This window comes from Meles meles, chromosome 3, assembly GCF_922984935.1.
Source record: "Meles meles chromosome 3, mMelMel3.1 paternal haplotype, whole genome shotgun sequence".
Classification (NCBI taxonomy): Eukaryota; Metazoa; Chordata; class Mammalia; order Carnivora; family Mustelidae; genus Meles; species Meles meles.
The window spans coordinates 74,179,765-74,201,357 of NC_060068.1; the positions used below are offsets into that span (position 1 = coordinate 74,179,765).

Consider the following 21,593-nt stretch of genomic DNA (forward strand, 5'->3'; position numbering starts at 1 on the left):
CAAGATTTATTTATTTATTTATTTGTTTGACAGACAGAGGTCATAAGTAGGCAGAGAGGCAGGCAGAGACAGAGATAGAGAGGGAAGCAGGCTCCCTGCTGAGCAGAGAGCCTGATGGGGGCTGGATCCCGGACCCTGGGATCATGACCTGAGCCCAAGGCAGAGGCTTTAACCCACTGAGCCACCCAGGCGCCCTCATAGATCTACTTTAATTCAATTCTTTTTTTGTTTTAAGGTTTTGTTTTGTTTTTTTAAGTAATCTCTACAACCAGCATGGGTCTTGTGCCTACAACCCTAAGATTAAGAATCACATGCTCCACTGACTGAGCCAGCCAGGTACCCGTAATTCAGTTCTTAAAGTAAACCTAAGTGATAGATTTTAGATTAGGAGAGTATCTGGCTTTTTTAGTATTTTATTTTTTATTATTGCTCTTCATTTTTCCCATTAAAAATTACTTCATGGGGCGCCTGGGTGGCTCAGTGGGTTAAAGCCTCTGTCTTCAGCTCAGGTCATGATCCCAGGACCCTGGGATCGAGCCCCGCATCGGGCTCTCTGCTTCGCAGGAAGCCTGCTTCCTCCTCTCTCTCTCTGCCTGCTTCTCTTCCTACTTGTGATCTCTTGTCTGTCAAATAAATTAAAAAAAAAAAAAATACTTCATGAATAACAGATATTTTTGAAAAGAATATTTGAGTAATTCTCATTTCTTTTTGTAAGTGAACTCAGAGGACATTTCCTTAGCAAAATATGTGTTTCAGATGTCTCTAATCAGTAGGGTTCTAGCTTTCTCTGGCAAGTGAATGAGTGGCCTGGGTATTACCCAGTAATATAATGGCAGAAGGATTTAAATGGTTAGGTATTTCCTCTGTGGTGAAATGGGAGATATTGCAAAATAGATTTATTTATTTATACTGTAGGTCATGTAGAATTTTATCTGTGTGGGCCAATAAAATGAGCCATAGGAGAAGATGAGAGAATAACAATTTGGTTATTCGAATGCTATGTGAACATACATGATCTTCTTAAAATGCTTTGTAAGCAATTATAAGAGTTTTTAGAATGCCACTACCAGTTTGCTTTAAGTGTAAATGATATGACTCATTGGTTGAAAATGATATTATAATTTTGAAGGAACATAAAATGTTTAAATCAATAAGCCCTAGCATTTGACATAATAACTGATTTATTATGGTCTAATGCAGCTCTATGTAATAGAAATGTAATGTGAACTGCATGTGTAATTTAAAATTTTCTAGTAGCTGTGTTAAAAACATAAAAAGATACAGGCTAAATTAATTTTAATAATATATTTTAATGGTGATTGTGTTTGATAATACTGTATTGTATAATTGAAATTTGCTGAAAGTACAAGTGAGATGTTCTCACTACAACAAAACAGAAGGTAAATATGTAAGATGATAGATGTTTTAATTAACTCAATGGAGAATGGGAAAGGAATCTTTTCAAATATTTGTATATATCAAATTATTATGTTATACACTAAATACTTTACAATTTTGTCAGTTATATCCGAGTAAGACTGAGAAAATAATTTATTTTGTTTAACATAATATGTGAAAAATATTGTCGTTTAAAAACCTAATGGTATAAAATTATTAATGATATATGTTACATTCTGTGCTTTATTCTAGATGTTTCTAATGTGATATATATTTTACTTTAATAGTGCATCTCAATCTAGATGCTAGATTTTTATCAGAGGTACTTCATCTGTATTTAGATTTCTCAAAATTTACATTTGGAGTGTCATATACCCAAGGAGAATCATATACCCAAGTTGTTGCTAACATATTTAAAATTTTTCTAATAGCTATGCTAAATATTTGATTTTTATTTGTTAAAATTTGTAAAATTATTTAAAAAGTAAAAATTTAGCTCTTCAGGCACACTAGCCACATTTCAGGTGCTCAATAGCCCATGTACCAAGTGGCTACCATTGGACAATACAAGTGTAAGACATTGTATTCAGTCATACAGGGCAAGGTTTTCAAATACTTGTAATTTATTTGCTTATAATAATAAAACATATAGGAACATCTATGGTGTAGCAATTGTTATAAAATATATAAAAATGAATCTCCTTACTAAAAATTGTCACATGTTCAGTAAGTATTTTGGATCTTTCCTAACTCTGAAACTGCTCTTGGTCATCTTTTTTCCCAAGTTTCTGGACTTATCTTCCATAGTTACAGAGCCTCTGCTACCACAAGGAGCAGCTTTCAGGCATAGATGGGCTACATTTTTTTTCCCCCAAATTAGAATTATTTAATTGGTGGAGCATGTCTCCAAAGTACTGTTCACTTTTCCCAGATATTAAAGACATAATAGTTTCCTGTCAGAATCTGGATGGGGCCTCGGTCTGAAGCTCTTCCTGAGCCTTGGCTATAGAATAACTTCAGCAGTGGTTGCTGTGAGGCCTTGGGCTTTAGGACCAACCCTAAAGTGTTTCCCATAGGGGAGAAATGCTCCTATTTCTTTCCCAGGTTCCATTCCAAGCCAAAGGATCCTGCTAGAGAACTCGAGTTAGTGTGACCCTAGAGTGTCCGGAGGGCAATCTCGATTCTTCACCTCTTCTGGGCATATAAGTATAAATTTACAGTTACTCATGCAGTATGTATGGAGTATACCTTAAATGTTGTTTAGTTTAGGTTGGTTTTTTGAAGTCCTGAAGTAGGAAGAAGTTCCTATGGCTGTATTATATCACTTGTTAATTTTCAGTTTTCCAGAACTTAACGTAAATCCAAGTTACACTTCTTGCCCTAGTACAGATGAGCTGACCCATCTTAAAATAGATAAACTAGACAAGTTCATTTCTCTACTTAAAAAAACCTTGCAGTTCATTAACAACATAACACAAATGTCAAGAAACTATTTTTACTCCAGGTTAAAGGACTTAAAGGCCTGACCCATTGTTACAGCATTTTAGGAACATAGCCAAGAATAGAAGTTATGCCAAGCATATTTTTAAAAAAATTTAAGCACACTAGGAACTCAGCTAGGAACCGAGTGCTGAATGTCATCAGGTGAAAATTTCCTACTTAAAAAAGAAAAAAACAGTATTAACAGGCAATGACAATAGACATCTCAAATTTTAAAAAGGCCAAATTTAAACGACTTCTTAATACCCTTTTAGATGTCTCTCTAAAGATAATAGGCAAGTATCTGGTTGTTCCCTGCATTTTGGCTGTTGAAAATTCTAAGATATGCATTTACCATGAGTCTGAGTCTCGAAAATGTAGAAACACATGATTAGGTGTCCTGAAGATTTGAACAAGGAATTAAGAGAAGGATTGCAGTTCTGATGGTACTGCCAAACCTTGCTTCAGAACAGTAAATGTCTGATTAGGACCCTTAAAAGAAGTTATGGCCACCTAACAGATGCTCAAAAAAATGCTGTTTTGTTATTAAAAGTGGTATGGGGGGTGGTGCCTGGGTGGCTTATTCAGTTCAGCCTCTGACTCTTGATTTCTGCTTAGGTAATGCTCTCAGGGTCCTGGGATCAAGCCCCAGGTGGTCAGGCTCCTCACTCAGTGGGGAAATTGCTTGTCTTCCTCTCCCTTTGCCCTTTCCCCTGCATGTGTGCTTGCGTGCTCCCTCTCTCTCTCTATTTCTCTCTTTCTTAAATAAGTAAGTCTTTTTGGTTTAAAAAGTGCTATCATGGGCTCCAGGGTGGCTCAGTTGATTCAGTTTCTGACGCTTGATTTTAATTCCAGTCAAGATCTTAGGGTTGTAAGACTGAATCCTGCATTGGGCTCTGAGCTGGGCATGGAGCTTGCTTAACGTTCCCTCTCTGGGACACCTGGGTGGCTCAGTAGATTAAGCGATTAAGCACCTGTCTTTGGCTCAGTCGGGATCCCAGGGTTCTGCAGGGAGTCTGCTTTTCCCTCTGCCCCTCCTTCTTTGTTAGGTCAGAGGGACATTTGGATACATTAAAGGGATATTATACTCAGATGCTTAGTTGGGTTTTTCATATGAAAGGTGCCTGTTTGCTAGTGGCAAAAGGAAGGGCTTTTAAAAAACTCCTTTATACACTAGAAAAGTTAAAGTTTTTTAAAAAATAATTAGTTGAAACAGGGTGAATTTTTCTGGTTGACTCTATTTCAGATTATATTCATTGGCTGTGGTCATCAGGGTTTTTTTTGGAGGGGGGTTAGTCTGAAGAGGATTTGAGGTGATTGTGTAATTTTGCCCTATGCAACAACATATAGAATACACAATAGAAACAATTTAAACTTATTTTTAAAGTCATACCGAAATATTTAGTAAAACCTTATAGAAAGGTTAGGAACACTTGTCTTTTCTGTTAATCTGAAAAAAAAAATTCTTTCCCTTGTTTTCTGTAAGGCTTAACTTTATTTTGATTATTGTAAATTCTTTTTTTTTATTATTATTTTTTAATCCAACACTTCTGATCTGTTTTTATTTCTTATTTTTTATAAACATATAATGTATTTTTATCCCCAGGGGTACAGGTCTGTGAATCGCCAGGTTTACACACTTGACAGCACTCACCATAGCACATACCTTCCCCAATGTCCACATAACCCCCCTCCCCCTCTCCCAACCCCACCTCCCCCCAGCAACCCCCAGTTTGTTTTGTGCGATTAAGAGTCACTTATGGTTTGTCTCCCTCCCAATCCCATCTTATAAATTCTTTTTTATAGCCAAGAAGCAGCTGTTCATTCAACTAGAATATAAAATCCATTAACACAAGGATTTTTGTCCTTTGCTCACCGTTCTATCCCCAGTCTAGAATATTGCACATAGTAGGAGTTCATTCACTCAATGAATGAGTGAATTCATTGAGTGCAGGTTATGTGAAAAATATTGAGCTATGTGGAAAACAAAGGATAAATGTGTATAATTTCATAAATATTTGTGAGAACCTATTTTAGCAAAAAGATGTGTTTAGATACCAAACCTGATGATCTGTCAGAGAAGATAAACAGTAATCAGGCAATGAATGTAGGCTGAAAGGAAATGTAATGGATGCTGTAGAGAAGAAAAAATAATTTTCCTTTTACTTTTTAAGTTTCTTAGCTGAGACACACTCCACCCCCATAATAGAAGATTAACAGGAGAAGAACAGAAGTTTAAAACAGGCCTCTGTCCTATAAATATGGAAAATGTAAGGGCCTATTTAGCCGGAGTGGCCCCACCTTGGTTGAACAGCCATTTTGTTGTTTATGTAGTAAAACTTAAATTGACCCTGCCCCTTCCAGGGGAACTTAGACTTAAAAGCAAGTCCGGGAAACCAGTCCCAGGTAACAGTGCCCAAAAACAAGGGCCGGTCAGGTCAGGTCAGGTGGAGAGAACGGCCGGAATGCAGGGATGAGTTGGGTCAGGTGGAGACATCCATCAGTAGAGCACGCATACTGTCTCCCTAGCTACCAAGGAGTGTGGGCCCCGCCTTTTGGGTGCCAATTCTGACCAAGGTGAAAGGCTAGTTCAAATAGCTACTGTGGGGTGAATTGTAATTCAGTTGGCCACCCATGTGTGACCTAGCATGACTGTGCAGCTTTCTCTGTGTGTTACAATCTCATTGGCCGCCTGTGTGTGGCCAGGCCCAATCACATGACCTTTGCTCTATAAAAGTTAGTCTGTAAGGCAGGAAGGGGTCGCCCTCTCTGTCAGAGGTGCCCCTGACCGGTCTGTTTGATGGTCGGTTTGATTCTTGATGCTTGGCGTGAAATAAAGCTTTGCTTGACCTTCGCTTTGTATCAGTCTCGCTCCTTTGACCATGGACCCATTATTGGGGGACCCAACAGAAAATACCCCAGAAAACTGAGTAATTCTTTGCAATGGCCCAAGTCACCACATTAAATATCATCTTCAGCTAAAGACAAAGGATGTTTGCAGGAAGGGGAAGGCAGTGTATGAGAAGTTTGTAGGAAAAGCACCATAAACACAGTTTCGGTTGTTCTGTCCCTTTAAGTCACTACCTTCTCTGTTGATAAGATTTAGTCATCCTTCTTCAAGTAAGGAGAGGGAGACACCCTAACAAATGGAGATTATCCTTGTAAATGCAAACTTACTTCACAGGAGGGTAACTTCCACTTGGTATTCAGAGCTTCTTTGTAGCTTCTCCAAAGGTAATCAGTTTAAAATAACTCTTATGCCAAAAAGGCAGTTTGGCCTGGCAAATTCTGCTCACCTGCAGTGGTTTCAGAAAGGGCTCTATCTGGGGGCATGGATGAGGAAAGCTTTCAAGTCTTCCTTGCCAGGAAGAGGGGAGAAGTTCACTTAATTGGGGTGAGGCACTGGTGGTAAGGGGGGGTTGGATGGGGAATTGTGGAGTACATCAGGCAAAGCCTTATGAGGGTAGGAAATACTGTGCCTTTGAGAAACTGAAAAAAAATTGTGAGGTTGAGAAACAGACTTGAGTAGTAAGGGGAGAATTGAAAGTTGATTGAGAATGGCAGAGGGGCCAAATCATCCCTGTAGGCTATTTCATCTCTATCCTATTGACAGTAAAAGGCTAGAAGGGTCTTTATGATTATGTAACAATTGGAAGGTACTTCTAGGTGTGAGGAACAAAAGATTTGGTCTAACCAAATCTTAGATTCACAATGGGCATGCCATTAAAATAGAAATATTGTGGGGATTGTCATTGTAGATGAATCTGAAAGCAGAGGTGTTTACTTGGAGTAGGAGAGTTCTGTTATATGTAAATGTAAGTTATGATGTTCCTTTTGAGAAGTTTCTTATGAGTAATAACGCGATCTACTAATTCAAATTGCCACGCTGTATTCTAATTACTTTGCATATGTCAATTCATTTAATCTCACATTTTTCAAATAAGAAAGAGACTATTACTCTCCCCATTTTAGAGATACGGGAACAAAGTTACTTATTTCTGAGTGAGATAACTTTCCAAGGGAGTAGAGCTTATGAGGGACAGAGCTAATGCTAGAGCTAGTGCTCTGAACCACTGTTTATTGTTGTTGTTGCTAATGTAAAAGCTTAATTTACGTTTATGAAGACCATAAAATTAAAAGCTTAGCAACATGTATTGCCCATAGTTTATTTGGGAATCAGGAATGGGTTCTCTTTCTTCATAGGCTGTAGCAATACCTGTGATGTGATATCTGAACAACAAATAAAAGGAAATAAAAGCAAAGCAACAACAAAAAAATCCCTCGATAGTCTGAATGTTATAAAATGTAATTTATATTCTTCAGAAAATTTATTACTAAAGATGTACTTATTCTTCCACACTTTTTTTTTCTTTTTAAGATATTTAAAATTTTTCTTTTATACTTATAGAAATTAAAATAATTATTTTTAAAATTTTGAACAAAAACAGAGTAAGACTTAAATAAATCTCTAGGCTAACCTGCCCCTCCTTCCTTATCTTTCCAAAATTCTTAAGTTTTATCCTCAAGCATCAGAATTAGAAGGCACTTCAATTGCTAGAATCTTTTAAATGTACTTTATTGAGTATTCTAGGTTTATGCTAGAGTTAAGATTAAATAACAGGCATATCAGACATTAATCTGTAGGATTTTCCTAGAGGTAATTCTACAAAACAATAAATATGATGTCATAAAAGTTTTTTAAAAATCATTTTAAATATTTTAAAACAGTGTATCTTAGAGAATAAGTCAACCATATAAGTAGAGAGGAAAATATCATTATAAAAATTTCTTTAATTTGAGAATGATGCATAAAAGTGAGAGAAGTTTTTACTTACCCACCCTAATGATGTTTTGTTTCAAGACTTATTAAGGCAGAGGTATAATGCATAGTAGTGTTAACATGGAGCAGAGCCAGGGCCAACCTCCCTGTTAAACTGCTTATATTAAATAAGATAGTTAAGGCAGTATACTGGTGATTTTACATATTTTATCCCATTTGATTTTCATAACAACAATTGAACTTAGGTATTATCATCATGTGCCAACAATTTTTCTTTTGTACAGATGAGAAAAGTGAGAGCCAAAGAAATTAAATATGTTGTTTAAGGTTATATGGCTACCATATCAGTCTGTTGTTGCCAAACTCACGCTGCGTAACTAATACTGACAAACTTAACAGCTTAAAACAAGAAACAGTGCTTTGCTCACATGTCTGCAAATGGACTGGTGTACAGATCTGGACTGGGCCCAGCGGGGTGGTTCCTCTTTTCTGTGATAGGTTACCTGGGCTTGACCACAGGCTATTACTTGAATTCATATTTATTTTATGTGTTCTTATCTTTCATGGAGTGGTCATCTCATGGCAAATGGTAGGCATGCAGAAAGCCAACCAAAGCATACAAGTGCGTTTTAAAGTTTCCACTTATATCACATCTGCTTGCGTTCTGTTAGCCAAAGCAAGTTACAGGACCACTCATACTCAGCAGAAAAGGACTTCTTAAGGAATAATCTCCTTAGCCCTTGTCCCCCACAGAAATAGTATAACGTGCATATGGAGATTCTAGCATGAATACTAGTATTAGGAAAGAAAATGAGTATTTTAATTAACATAAGCCTTGAGTGTGCTTTCTAAATATATTTCTGTATCTAGTTATGTGACTATTACATGCATATATTTAAGTATGTAGATTAGTATTTAATAGTTATGGAACTTCAGAGAAGCATGGAAGGGTGTCACAACTGAAAAGAAAATGTACATACTTGTAAAGTTGGTGACTAATAGTTTCCTATTTTATTATGATATGAAAAAGGACAACCTCATTTTTGTATAGTGTTGCATATGATTATGATTTCTTATTTAGTGTGGAATTAGACATCATAGTTCTATAGTAAAAATAAAATATTTGTATCATTATAGAAGAAATCACTTTTCTGATTATAATTCATCATTTACAGTGACCAAAAATAGTTATGGAAATATTGCAGGTCAGAGTGAATATAGTGATTTCATGATACATTTGTAGTTAATATGAAATAAAACCTATGTGGTTTGAGGAAAAGGGATTTTATTCTTTATTATATCCAAATCATATTCTGTATGTATGTGCTCTAGGGTCATGCCTTTGGTATGGATTTTTGCTCTAGTTTGAGAACAGTCTTGCCTCAAAGGAGCAATATATAATAGTATATAATATAATATATGATGTAATTAATTTTAGCCACACTAGAATAACTATAGTTTTTATTACTAGTTGCCTCTGTGTTCTAATTTGGGGAGGTAACTACCATTTAGAATTGAGTGCAGGAAAATATGAATTTCATATATATAAACTCTTACATATAAATTCAGAGTTATTCCCACTCCTCTGTTGTTTCCAGTTTTAGAATAGTTTCCCTTTACTGTTTGCCAAAACAGATCAACCTGTACCTAGACAGAGAAAGTTCTTAAAATACAATGGATAAAAAGGGCCGCCTCAAGATCATAGATGGTTTTGGTAGCTTTGTGCAAATTTGAACAATTGACCCCTCTAAGAAGTTCTGGAGTTCTGATAACAGCCTGGTTATCAGAAAGACTTTTTTTTATGAATTAGGGAGAGGTACCTCTTTAAAGTTTTATATGCAGGGTGGGGTCAGTGTGCCTGGCTTAGCCAGTGGAACATAGACAGGAACTCAGCTCCTATTTACCCATCCTGGCACCTTTGTGTAATGAACAATCTGTGCAATTGTACTCAGTTCCTAATATTAAAAGAACTATGCCAACCCAGGCATAGAGGAAGACATGTGTCAGTCAGCCTGTCTGAGAGTAACAGCACCCCTGAGTCCAGGGTAACAACTCATCACAGACTTCAACCAGATTAATCTGGAAGGAGCTCTGTCACTGGCTGGATGGTGGATGGTTCACTTAGGTAGAAGTAGCTTCACTTTAGGTCTTGCAGGGCAAATAAGACCAGTGTTATTTGTCCCTATTCACATATTAGGACGTTTTGCATGAAAGAGCTTGATTCCCCACCCTCACCCCTGTTCAGTTTTCTCTTACTCAGAGAACTTTTTGTCATGAGGTTTGACTTTTTAACTTATTAACCAATACCCAAGATAATTTATTTTTAAAATTGATCTATGTGCTCATAAACTGTCACATCACTTACTACTGTGGTTTAAATATAAGCTTTCCTGTGGGTCCACCAATCACTGGAGGTGGGGGCAGTTCAACATTTGAGTACTGGTGTTTGTTACTGTTCTTGCAGTGAAGTAATTTTTGCACCTGCTAGATAGTATATTGTAAAATAATTATATTTTTGTATAAATAATCTGAAAATGTCCAGTTTAATGGATTCTGGAGGCAAAACGTCCCCAAACAAATGACTTCTGCTAAAATCAGTGGAAATGAGTCACATTGCAGTGATAAGGACTGACAGGTACCAGTGGCTTACTTATGAGTTAGAAGTTGCATTTAGATATTTATATGCATCTTCTCATTAATCCTCACAGCATCTCTCCAAGGTAGATGACATTATTATTCCTATTTGTCTGAAGAAGAAGCTGAAGTTTAGAAAAGAAAAACCCATTTTGTTCCCAACCATATAGTAAGTGGTTGAACAAGATTCAGATTTTCAGAGTGAGCCCAAACTGTTACCTGGCATGCTGTATTCAAAAACCATGTCAGTGAATGAAGCAATTACTTGATATTGTGTTAGGCCAGAAAGATGGTTATTGTATGGAAAGCCTTGTACATTGAGGCTCTGAGTGAGATGATTCCGTGTTTATGGAGTCCATACCTGTGTTGGAGAGGAGGAATTTCCTCTGCTCTTCAGGGTCCTTCTAGCTGGACTAAGAATCAAATTGACGTGAGACATATTAACAGGAGAAAATCAACATTAATTTTGTATACACAGGAAATCCACAGAGACATGGAAATTCTAAAGACAGGCAAAGTGAGGTATATATGTTATCCTGAACTAAGGCCAACAGTGTAGGGTCTGGATCTTTGAGGAGAAAGGATGTAGTTCACAGGACAATAATAAGAAGAACAGGTGTTTGGTAATTGTCTTTCCATACAGATGGGTCACTCATAAAAGTTATTTCTGGTAATAACCTTTATTCTGGGAAAAACCCCCAATTTAGATTCTTCTCTGTAGTTAAGGGAGGGATAAAAGGGTCACTCAGTTGTCTTCAGCTCAAAATAATTTTCATGCCAAAATAGCCCACTTGGCATTGCCTCACCTTGGCTCCTGTAACCAAGGTCCAGGCTGTGATTGCAAAATGGACTTTTCCCCAAGGCACTCTGCCTATAGAGCCTCTCTCAGTCACGGCTTCTTATCCTGACCACCTCATAAGACTGATATCCTGCTGGTATTCATAATTAGGAAAGACCATTTGTAGACTCCATTTACTAAGAAATTATAAGAGGTCTCCTCAATTTTGGTATAACTGCAAGAAGCATGAGTGAGAATTACAATGAAAAGTATTACTTTATATAAAATTCTTAGTTATTTTATCTCCCAGTTATTTTAAGTTTTCTGATCTGGAGAATAGAGCTGGAAAGGATTTCACAGTCCTCTGACCCAAATTTAATTTAAAATTTTATTGCACAAAAAGGCAAGTGAACTAAATGTTCATTAGTGGTTAGTTAAAATGTTTAAAACAAAACAGTACCTACTGAGGAAGGCTTTAAAAAAAGAGATGGTTTTAGGAAGACATAGAAGATGATACTTGAGGCAAAAGATAATAAAATAAAATAAGAATAAAGTAAAATACAATAGCCTTTAAGGGTGTCATTAAAAAATAATGGGATTCCTGGTGATGAGAATTTAAGCTCAATGTATGCAGGAGCCAGGTTTGTTTTCACCATTTTTGCTCAGCATGTAAAATGCATTCAATAAACATCCACCAAATTAATCAATACGTATGTATCTCTGAAAGGGCAGGTAGGAAATTGAAAGTGAGAGACTAAAACAGCAGGGTGAGCCAGGGCACATTGGCAACAAATTCTGAATGTGGATGCTCGGACTAAGTTTAAGATGTAAAATGTGGTAGAAGCTGGTTTCTTATACTATAAGAAAATCTTCCTTTTTTTTTTTTTTAGTTGCAGTATTTGAAGAATAAAATATTTCATTCATCCTACATGCCCCCCCCCCCCCCCAACCAAGCCCCCGTAAGGGTATCACTCTTGTTACATGGAAAGATTCAAGATGAAAGAAAGTCAGAGTATACTGATACCTACCTCTGTTCTTCTGGGCCGGAAGAAACATTATACAATTATCATACTTTTTGAGTCATGGCCCTTGCTCTATTTCCCCAGGCATTTAAAAGGTTACATCCTTGGCATCTTTAGTTTCTTTATCTTCCCTCAGGCAATTCAGAAATTCTTCCAGATATGAACTCCCAACCTAAGTTACTGATTTCTGTTGATGATTTTTTGAGGGGCAAGTATGTTTCTGTGTCTTTTCCCTATTCAGAGTGTTACAGTTGGAAGTAGAATATATTGGTATAATATTTATGGACTTCAGTTTTGTACTCAATTATTCATTTAACTGAAGGCCTTGTGGTCCCATTGATAAATGAAGAGTAAATGTTTCAGAAATTAAAAAACAAAAAAGGAAAAACAAAATTTTAGCACGACAGAATTTTATACTCTAAAAAAATCTACAGCCTCCAACCATGATTTACCTTTAACACTGAGATTTATCTTTCAGCATGAAGTAACTCTCATTAAGTTGTGCTTTTGATATTTTTGTCTTTGTTAAGGAAATCATAACTGATCACCTTATTGTAAACATTTCTGTTTCCCTGAACTAATTTTCTAAAATATTTCCCAATGAAATGCTAATTTCACACCCAGAAAAACCTTCCTTTTGTTCCTCCCTAGGAAGCTGTACATTTTCCTTTTATTATCTAATTTATTATACATAAATTTCAATTTGCTTATACAAGTAATAAATTATTTAGTGATATTCTAATGTTTACAATTATTTCACTATTGAATTTTAATGGTTTCTGAGCACATATAATAATTTATTTTCAAAAATCCCTATAGAAATAGTTAGTTGTCTGACTAAAAAATATATTTATCTCAAAAAATATATATATATTTATCTCATGATTCTTTTATAGTGAATAAGATTTTTTCTTATTTATTTATATAGTTAACATTAGTAGCTTAGTCACTTGAAATTAAACAAATAGAGTATGTGTTAATGCGTGCATTTGTTATTTGAGATCCTGTTTAATTTTTCACTTGAATCAGTTTTTATTCTTAATTTTCTCTATCAAAAACTCAACTCCTCTCAACCCCCATTTCACAAGGTGAACCATGTTAGTTTTCAAGTGAGGATAAATTAAGGTGTTTAAGCAACTGGATTGTGTAGCTTCAGTTGCTTTTAAGAAACTCTAGCTCTTGATGATCAGCCTGTTTACAACCTAAATATAAGAAATTGATTATAATTGACTAATTCACAACCTGAAGTAAGATGAGGTATCAAACTGCATAATCATATGTCAGCAGGAATTAGCCCTGAGCTTTAGTATAATTCTGTGTCTTCCTTCACAATTTTTTTTTTAATTTTAGCACATTTCTTGTTTTCTTACTGACCACTCTCCTTTTCCTCTGTATTCTCCACTCTTCTTATTTGTATTCATCTGTATCTATATCTTTTTTTGTGTCTTTCACTTACCTACCTTTATTATTTATGAATATATTAACATAGCCTGATTTTCCCTCTTCCCAGTGTAGTAAGAAAGAAGTAGACAGGTTTTGCTCCCATTCTGCAGTGTGCTGATGAGATTTTCAAGGTGATCTTGAACTCTCAAAAGCTCTTTGTGTTCCTTTTGAGGAACCACTGATTTACTTAGGAAGCCTTTACCACTGCTGCCAACAATACAACACTGGCCCAGACCTTCCTTTCATAGAGCCTTAAGCCTCTGCCATTTGAGCACCCGGCATGTCTTCATGTGCCTGCAGGGGCACAGGTCCTGTTTAGTCCAGTAAGAGAAACAGCCGCTTAAGCTCATGAAACCTTGCTCTGGTGAAAACTAAAATTCTATGATCAGTACTTTATCCTGACGTCTCTTTAGCGGCTCTCAGCTTTACCTGTTAGGAAATCCACCATGGCAGTGGTCTTGTTTACGTTACTCTCCCAGAGTGAGTCTGATAATAGATTTCCTCTTCTACCAGTCAGACAGTCCTCCTCGCCCAGTTGGCTAGAGAGGCTCTCAGTGAGGTTTTCTAGTGGTGGGATATATCCTACTTCACAACATATTTGTCAGTTGGCCCCTGAATCTAGAGGTGAATCATTCAATCATCCTTTCAGCTCATATAAGCTTCTTTCCTTTCTCGTCAAGTGTTGACTGAGCATCCACTGGTCCAATTCTGATACGTGCAGGAGGATTTAAAATAAATATATACAAATGGATAGCCCCTGGACTCAGGTTGATCCTAACATTACAGGAAAATTGGATAGAGAGACAAGTTTATATTTGATATTTACCTTCAAAAGAGTTTTATTAATAAGAACAGTTAAGTAATTATCAGTGGAAATAAAGCAAAATAAATAAGACAACAGAGAAGCTGAAGCTAGAGTGCCAGCCCCTTCCTGATCCACTTTTCTTTGCTTCACAATATTCTGAGAGCATAGAACCAACTGTGCTCTTTATTGCTTTTAGCTGAAGGCAGCTCTGCCACCCAGGTAGGTGAGCTTAACTATAGGCAGATGTACAGCCCTGCGGAAGCCTTCTCAATAGCCCTGTCTACTTAAAAGATAAGCAGAATTGAAAGGCTGAAGTATAAATGAACAAAAAGATCTAGGGGATTTTATTGATAATTGATCTCTCTACCGTAAATGTTGACCACATTTTCTCTAAGTCTGTATTTTCATCTAGATGAAAGTTTTGTTGACTCTGCCCCTTAAAAACAGACAAAGGAACATAGCTAGATGTGAGGAAGCATCCCATTAATAAGTCCCGCATCGGGCTCTCTGCTCAGCGGGGAGCCTGCTTCCCTCTCTCTCTCTCTGCCTACCTCTCTGTCTACTTGTGATCTCTCTCTGTCAAATAAATAAATAAAATCTTTAAAAAAAAAAAAAGGATAATATTTTAAAAATTTGTCCTTTTTAGTTTGTCTTGCTGGGAATTGACATGACAATATATAAAATACATAATTTTAATTTATTTAAAAATAGATCTCAAGCATAGATTTGAGAGTTACAATTACACCAATTCTGTCATAACAATTCCACAGACCAACTTAATTCTATTTTTTATCTTCATGAAAAGAGTTCTCTGAATTTAAGGATCAGAAAATGTGCACCAATAGAAAATAGAGATTTTACCCATTTAAACATTGAAATCAACCACCCTCAGGCTTTATTGTAGAAATTACTAAAGTACTTTGACATAAATTCAACAAATTGTACCTCTGAGGAAGCATTTTTGATAATGCGGGGTAGTATGCACTGTAGCCTGCCTTTATCTGTTATCTGTCTTACTCTTGCTTTTTTAGTGTCATCTAGATGAAAGCAGGGTGTGCTCTTCTACATTTCTGAGTTCTGAGCATTACAGACCAGTTTTAGGACTAAACCTTTTTTCTTTGCCCTGAAAAAAAAAAAAAAAAATGCAGGGGCGCCTGGGTGGCTCAGTGGATTAAGCCGCTGCCTTCGGCTCAGGTCATGATCTCAGGGTCCTGGGATCGAGCCCCGCATCGGGCTCTCTGCTCCGCAGGGAGCCTGCTTCCTCCTCTCTCTCTGCCTGCCTCTCTGCCTACTTGTGATCTCTCTCTGTCAAATAAATGAATAAAATCTTTAAAAAAAAAAATGCAACTAGTTACTACCAGACAAACTGTCAGTTTTCTGGGACTCTTAGTCTCTGTGGATCATACTTACTTAATATGTCTTGAGGATAAGTTAGTTAATTTGAAGGTTAATATTAGAATTTAATAACTGATAAAATATGTCTCTGGAAAATCCTGAACTTTCTAATATACAACTTTAGGTAACTAGATATCTACTTTAGGTGATTGGATATCTAGGTATTTAGATGTTTAGATTAATTTGGTATTTGGAAATAAATCTGATGGTAATTTTGCACTCTCCGAAATGGAATTTCTTCTAAAAAGTTGTAAGTAACATATATAAAAAATTATAAATTGTGTGATTTCAGACAGGTCAGCTGGTATCTAGATGTCTGCGTTTTTCTTTTGTACAAAGTCCATAATATGACCTCTCTTCTTATTTGGCAATGTTTTTGTTAATAGGATATGTGAAAATGCTTTGAAAAATACTAATTGTTTTAAGTTTATCATTTTATTAATTATTATTTTGAAAATTATCTTTATCATTATTATAAAAATGATAAGTGATGATTACTAGAAGAAATTGGCAAATAAATTATATGGTAGAATGAAGAACCAAAACAATACCAATAATAGTTTATTAATTTTGAGTAGCAACAGACTATCAAACACGAAAATAGATAGAAGGCATATACACAGCTGGTATAATCAATATGCTAACGTCTAAGAAACTTACCCAAACTAATACTACGGCACAGGGTCACAGAATGCAGGCAGTGAGCTGTACAACTCTGGAGACTTTCCCAGCAAGCACTGTGTAGCAGGAATAGGTATAATTTCATAGTAGGTCATCTAAAGATCATACATCATACATTTACAAAATTAGAAAATAGAATCAAGGGGTTTATCTTGAATATGTAGGAGAAATCTTAGTATTACAGAAAAACATCAGTACACATTTGATGGAAATTGCCCAACTTGTGCTCGGGACACTGGTAATAGTCAGCTAGGAGTTGTGGCATTTAAGTTTTCCAACAAAGTAGTTGTCACGGAAGAGGAAAAATAATGATCATTTTCTCTTGTTATTGAAAAGAAAAATAAAACACAAAAAATGAAGAAACCAAATAGCAGTTTTCCCGTTCTCAAAGCAGATACACTTTTTTATTCATTAAAAGGAGAGAATGTGCACAATGGGGAGTTAGCCTCAAATCTTTAGTATGCAGATGGTGAGGTTTCACACCTGGTGAGAGAGGTCCAGGGCTGACTGCTTTTCAGCACCTGTAGGATTGAGGGTTCTGTGGCAAAGAAGTACAGTTCTTTTAGAAGATGATCTCTCTCTGAAGGGTCAAACCGACAGCGAAGTTGAAAGTTCCCTAAGGAAAATTTCAGATGTTTGTAAGAAACTTTACAAGTATCTGCCTCTACTCTTTTTCCCAACTGCAAAAATCTTACGGAAGCTGTGAAAGATAATATGAACCACAGACAGTTACTTGAATTTTACTTCATTCAGGATACTGCACTGGATGGAATGATATGAGGCATTTTACCTCAGCTGAATTCTGGTGTCCTTTGAGCTGAAGAAATTTGCCATTTTCTGAACAGAAGCAGAGGCATGGCAAGGAGATAGTGGGGTGGACTTTGTATTTCCCTAGAGCCATTTATAATATATGTGAAGAGACCTTAGTCATATAGGAATCATCTATCCATTTCAGAAATATTGGATTCAACTTCCAGAGATAAAAAGTCACCTAAAGCATTTAGCTAGATGAATTATACCACTTAGTGTGGATACGCAAAGGTTTATTCCCTTGAGGGTATTGAAGCTCATTCTATTATGGTAATAACCACATCTTTCTAGAGAAAGTTGCAGCATAGAGATGGAGGAAAGGTGGGCGGTCTTGATGGGAAGGAATTTCTGTATAGCCAGTGTCACCATGGCATAGATGTTCACAAAGTCTAATATGCTTGGACTGATTCCATCTTAAGACACAGCTTTAAGAAATACGCTCTATATATAGAACTTCTGGTTCTATGGGAGAGGATTACTGAGAAAGTCTGAAATGTTTAATTGCACACGGCAGGCTTCTACAGTTAATGTTTCAGAAAATGTCCCATGTTATCCATCCTTTTTACAAAATACTGCTCATTTTTGGCTCCCTTCTCACCCTAATAAAGTAAAAAGAAATGATAGTCTGAAGAACATAATAAATGTTATCGAAGTGGTAAATTTAATATTGGAAAAAAATTTCTTTGAGCAGCATTCATTCCTTCATTTGAAGATGGGTACTGACTATCTCCAAGCATTCTTGGAGTGCTGTTGTGTGCCTGGCAAGACCTCCACACACTGGGGTGCCTGGGTGGCTCAGTTGGTTAAGAAGCTGCCTTCAGTTCAGGTCATGACCTCAGGGTCCTGGGATCCAGCCCCAAGTTTAGCTTCCAGCTCCAGGGGGAGTCTGCTTATCCCTCTGTCCTTCCCTGGGCTCCTTCTTTCTCTCTCTCAAATAAACAGAATCTTAAAAAAAAAAAAAAAAAAGGACCTCTACACACTATCCCAGTATAAAACTGAGGTGATTTAGAGCTTTACCTCTTTACCTTCAAAGGGCGAAAACCAGGGGCGCCTGGGTGGCTCAGTGGGTTAAAGCCTCTGCCTTTCTCTCGGGTCATGGTCCCAGGGTCCTGGGATCGAGCCCCGTGTCGGGCTCTCTGCTTGGCAGGAAGCCTGCTTCCTCCCCTCTCTCTTTCTGCCTGCCTCTCTCCCTACTTATGATCTCTATCTGTCAAATAAATAAAATCTTTAAAAAAAAAAAAAAGGGAGAAAACCAGAAAGAAACCCAGGTTTCTTAATCTGCCAGTCAATGGAAAGAGGCAAAATAACAAAAAATACGTATCTCCTTGAGAATTCCTAATCATGGCCACTCCTTTAGGGGGCGTCAAGACATTCACACCAACTGTGTGGCTCTAAAAAATGCCACAACTAAAATGTAGTATAAAATGGTCTTGGGAAATTGGTGTCCAAAAGTGTTTAACTAAAGTAAATACAAAATGTCTCCAGGGAGAAAAGAAATATAAAATACACAACTCTTAAATGTTCTCACTGAAAAAGCTCTGAAGAACATGGAATTAAAAAATAAAGGTGCCTGGGTGGCTCAGTTGGTTAAATGTCTACCTTCAGCTCCTGTCCTGATCCCAGGGTCCTGGGATTAGATCCCACATCGGGCTCCATGCTCAGCAGGGAGCCTGCTTCTCCCTCTCTCTGGACCCCTTTTCCAGCGTGTGTGCAGCCGTGCGCTGGCACGCTCTCTCTTTCCCTCTCTCTCACTCTCTCAAATAATAAATAAAACCTTAAAAAAAAAAAAAAGAAACATATTGAGAAATAAGCTACTATGAAAAAATTTAATGCAAAATAAGTTTTTAGACTCTACATAATAGAATTTTTATAGCAAAATAAAAAATAAATGTTTTCAATCTCTTTAAATAAATCAAAGACAATGGGGTTAAGTATGACAAAGGCACAGGTGACTGTGAAAACTGGTCAATTTTATTTGAAAGAGAAGTAAATCGAACTTACAGAAATGTAAAACATAATAATTGAAATTCTTTTTAATAAATGGATTCAGCAGGGGCGCCTGGGTGGCTCAGTCCTTAAGCGTCTGCCTCCTGCTCAGGTCATGATATCAGGGTCCTGGGATCAAGCCCCAGAGAGGCTTTCTGCTTGTCAGGAAATGGGGGGAAGCCTGCTTCTCCCTCTCCCACTCCCCATGCTTGTGTTCCCGCTCTCTTGCTGTGTCTCTTTCTGTCAAATAAATAAAGTCTTCAAAAAATATATAAAGAAATGGATTCACCACACTGAAAAACTGGGGTAGACGCAATTAAAAAGGCACTTGAGGCACAAGAAGAGATATCTAAAGAAATTATCTGGATTGCAGAGCAGAGAGAACATGAGATAAAAAACTTAACAGAAGTTAAGGAAAGATAAATAAGTCCTACCATATGCCTATTGACTTGAAGATGGAGAAAATATAGGAAATGTTACAGAAACAATACTGAAGATTAAAGTAGCTAAAACACTTTCCAGAAATTGTGGAAGATTTGGGAGGCACAGGAAACAAAAACAATAAAGGAGGAAAAGGAGGAGGAGATAAAGGGAAAGGAGGAGGAGGAAAGATAGAGGAGGAGGAGGAAAATTATTCACATTTAAATACAGCATAGTGTCCTCTCTCTATGGAGAGACAAAGTACTTGAGACAAAGAGATCTAATAGGTAGCCAGGGAGAAAATAGAACTGAACAACAAAGGAATAAAGATTAGATTTACTTCTAAGTTTTTAATAGCAACAATTAAAGAGAGAAGATATTAAATCATATTTTCTGAAAGTTAAGAGGACTTGTAACTTAGAATTAAATCCTGCAAACGTAACATTCAAAAATGAGTGAAAAATGCATTTTTAGAAAAACAGAAACAAGAGAATTTAGCACCAGCAGATAGACCCTAAAGGAACTCCTAAGTTGTACATTTTCAGAAGAACATATTCATGTTAGAAAAGCATACACAAAGGAATAGTGAGCAAATAAACATGGAGGAAAATCTAATCAACTATTAATTGTATAAAATCATAACCAAAATACGCAATCTCTTCCAGGTTAGAAAAATCAAATTACAAACCAAGGCCTGGAATCCAGCTGCGTTTAAGTCTGGAGATGGATGATCATAGACAAACACTAAAAGTTCATTGTATTAATCTGGAAAAGGACAAAACATTGATTAATCTAACACATGGAGTAAAATACGGATTTTCAAATTTCTAGTCAACTAAACTAAAGCAACAACTAAAGAGAAACAACTGAAAGGAAAGAAATAGAAAGAAATAGATATCCCAAACAAGGCATTGAAAAGCATGAGGGTGAGGGTGGGGAGAATATTGGGTAATATATAAAAGAGAGGAAAAAATACTCCTCAGCAAAAGCAGGACAAATTAAAAGCACAAGGTAAGATGTAGAATTGAGTCCAAACATATCAGTGATCTGAGTCAATATGAGTGGATACTATTAGTTCAAAGATAAAGATTGACAAAGGAAGTAAAGTAAAATCTGTCCAGGGGATAGTTCCAAAATAGAAGGATACAAAAGAGGTTGAAGGTCAATTGGAACGATACAGAGAAGATTAGCATGGCCCCTGCGCAAGGATGACACGCAAATTCGTGAAGCGTTCCATATTTTTAGGATTTCAGCGATTAGTCACAGTAAACATCATGGTTTTAAAAATAAAAAAAAAAAGCAATTTTTAAATTACAGAAAAGAGGCTTATGTGAAACAAGCATCAGTAGATGTTAAGAGGTTATTACAAATTGATAGAATGTTAAATATCCAATAACATATATCAGTTTTGGTCTTGTATGAACTAATAATAGTTTAAAATATGTAAAGCCAAAATTAAACAAGGATAAACCGACAAATCAGCTGTCAAGATAGATTTTAAACCTCATATTTTAGATAGAATAAGCAGATAAAAGAAGAATTAGTAAGTATATAGCAAATATGTACATCGTGAACTCAATCTAAGGACACACAGATCACTGCCACCAACAAATGGAGGATACAGACAATTTCCAAGAATACACAAAACATTATCTGCAATTGTCTGCATTCTAAATTATAAAGCAAGTTTCAACATATTTCAGAGGCATATTTCTGTATTCTCAGAACATAACTTTAGCTAAAAGTTAATGACATGAGATAGTTACAAAACTGCATATATTTGGACATTTTTAAAACCACATTAAAGGGCGCCTGGGTGGCTCAGTGGGTTGAAGCCTCTGCCTTCTACTGGGGTCATGATTCCAGGGTCCTGGGATGGAGCCCTGCATGGGCCTCTCTGCTCAGCAGGGAGCCTGCTTCCTCCTCTCTCTCTGCCTGCTTCTCTGCCTACTTGTGATCTCT

The 21,593-nt window shown here is 36.5% G+C and overlaps 1 protein-coding gene and 1 pseudogene across 1 annotated transcript in view; both read left to right on the forward strand.

Annotated features, from left to right (window-relative positions):
* Positions 1-21,593, forward strand: part of EDIL3 (EGF like repeats and discoidin domains 3) — a 423,141-nt gene that overhangs the window by 35,258 nt on the left and 366,290 nt on the right. The window lies entirely within an intron of this gene.
* On the forward strand, positions 20,776-20,874 carry LOC123939480 (annotated as a pseudogene).